General features: G+C 45.5%; 1 pseudogene; it reads left to right on the top strand.

Annotated features, from left to right (window-relative positions):
• The first annotated feature begins 1,748 nt into the window (after positions 1-1,748).
• The window catches only part of LOC149196601 (25S ribosomal RNA), a 3,240-nt pseudogene continuing 2,533 nt past the window's right edge, over positions 1,749-2,455 (top strand).

Here is a 2,455-nt window from a genome sequence, read left to right as displayed (position 1 = left end):
CCTCCTTCGTCGGGCTTGCCCTTTAGACTAATTAGAAATTGATAAGTCACGAAAGCACGCTTGTCAGTCGTTCTTGCCTAATGCTTGCCAACAAAAAATGAAATAAAAAAGGAATCGAATATAGATAAAGATCAATTTGAACAGTATGAATCTGGTTTACTGGACCTTACCCGAGCCCAGGTAATACGGGATCTTATCCTCAGGTCGGGGAAAACCCTTATCTGAATCTGAGCATAGCGTAAGGAAGGTCGGGACCAGTCCTGGGACCTTACCTGCCTGAGCCTCATCAGGAGCAGGACCTTATAAAGAAAACATTAGGTCATACTTCGATACAGGAAGGCTTGGCTCGGATATGGGGTTTACCTTTTCTTCGTTAGCTAAGAGTTAATAAGGAGATGAAGGGTTAACTCTGGGGTGGAAACGAAGTATAAGACCTACCAATGGAGCTTCCTGGTTAACCTAGATTATGCGGGGGAGGAAAGGTTACCTGGGAAGGCAGAGGTTTCTCAGGGGGGGAAACAAAAGACCTGGTATTTACTTCGTTACATAAGTCGCCCTCATTCGTCAAGTCAGAGGGTAAAGCCAAGGCCAAAAAGATAAGGACTGGTAGTGGCTCTGTAGGCGCTTGCAAGAGGTATCTCCGAAAGTGATCAATAGAAACTCCGGTTGTCAATTTGACAAGTTCACCATGTAACCAACCGTGCCAGACAAAGCCAGTAAGAAAGCCAGCTCCAGCCATGAGAGACGAAAGCTGGCTCGCTTTACCCCAATCATTAAGGGAGTGGTAAATGAAGTACTAAAAGGTGGCCTTATATAAAGTAGCTGGTTCATCCCCCCATGACAAAGGTGGACTCTAAGCGGTAAATTGGAGAGTAGAACATGTCTCCTTTTCAATCTTTCATTTACCAGTATTAAGGTGTCGAATTGATAACTGATAGGCCAGGTTCCCCCTCACCCAATAAGTCACTTAGGAATTTCCCACTTTGCACAATCCTCTATTTTATCTTGCTTCCTTCCCATAGCCTTTCAATTCGACGGTCGAGGGGAAGATATTGGCACCATTTAGTAGATAAGCATCAAAGAAATGAAGTTTTTTGTAGAATAATGAAACCATCATAGAGAGTATGCACTCACAACGGGAGATAGCTAACAATTGATTGGATTAGAATCACTTTTTGATTTATGAACTTTATGACATATATAATAGATCTCATTCATGACTGGAATCACTGGTCGAAATGAACCAATTAGTTCGAGATCTCGATTGCATAATGACATATATAAGAGATGCATGATCTGCTAAAGCGTAATTACATATATAAGAGATGCATTTTCTGGTGTAATGACTGCTATCGAGTCATGATTGGAAGGCCCCCATCGTTTCGCGCAGAGGTTCGCGAGATCGATCTAATTGCTTGCGAAATGACATATATCGAGTCATTCATGCATAATGAAATATGCCCATATATGCATTATCTGCTAAAGCGTAATTACGTATATAATGACTGGAATCACGAACAAGTTTCAGTGATTGATGGGTGCGTTAGCACACTCGGCCAAAAGGCCGCCATCGGTGGTGCGGTGTGAAGCAGGTTCAATGCCTGCTGTATCGGAAAGAATGCATCGGATGGATGCCCGGGCATTGAGAGGGAAGGACGCTTCCAAAGGCGAAAGGCCGTGGGGAGATACCGTCCGTGATCCATGGATCTCCGATCGGGAAACCGTATCCAAGCCCCGTGGCTAGTCCGCGCTCCTTGGACTTGAAAGACTTAGCGAACTGAAACATCTAAGTAGCTATGGGAAGGGGAATCAACCGAGACCCCGTTAGTAGCGGCGAGCGAAAGCGGATTGGGCAAATACTAAGCAGCGGAGGTTTTCGTTTCGATCTTGGTCTCATTTTCCTAGCCTTGCCTTCTCTGCGTGATTCATTTCAGTTCATTGGATGATGGAAGAACCAGGCATGCCGATCTTTGCCCTTTGATTTAGGCTATAAGGTGCCGTAAGGAACTTGAGTTGCTCGACCATAAGGACCTTTAGGTGCTCGACCATAAGGGCCGCCATCGAGAGGTAGGCAGAATTGTGAATGAAAAGGTTGGAAGATCTGGCCAAAGAAGGTGATAGCCCTGTAGAGAGTCCCATGGTTCGATTCTGTAAGTAAAACGCAGCGTGTTTGAATTAGGATCGCTTCGTAGCGAGAAAGGGGGACCACCCTCTAAGCCCAAGTATTCCTCAATGACCGATAGCGTACAAGTACCGTGAGGGAAAGGTGAAAAGAACCCTAGGAAAGGGAGTGCAATAGAAAGAAATCCGATGCGAACAATCAGTCGAAGGATGCGTAAGCAGGCTCGACCATAAGGGAGAGGAATTTCTTGCTTGACCCTCCGGGGGAAAGGAGCGAAGCTGCGGGTAAGATTCTCAGGGTCTAATCTGACCGGAAATACCCTCTCCTTAGCAG

This window comes from Pinus tabuliformis, chromosome 2_2, assembly GCF_031772625.1.
Source record: "Pinus tabuliformis cultivar Carrire ecotype Pingquan chromosome 2_2, CPIR1, whole genome shotgun sequence".
Taxonomy (NCBI): Eukaryota; Viridiplantae; Streptophyta; class Pinopsida; order Pinales; family Pinaceae; genus Pinus; species Pinus tabuliformis.
Note: the sequence above shows the minus strand (reverse complement) of the source record. Positions and strands in the feature narration are given on the sequence as shown.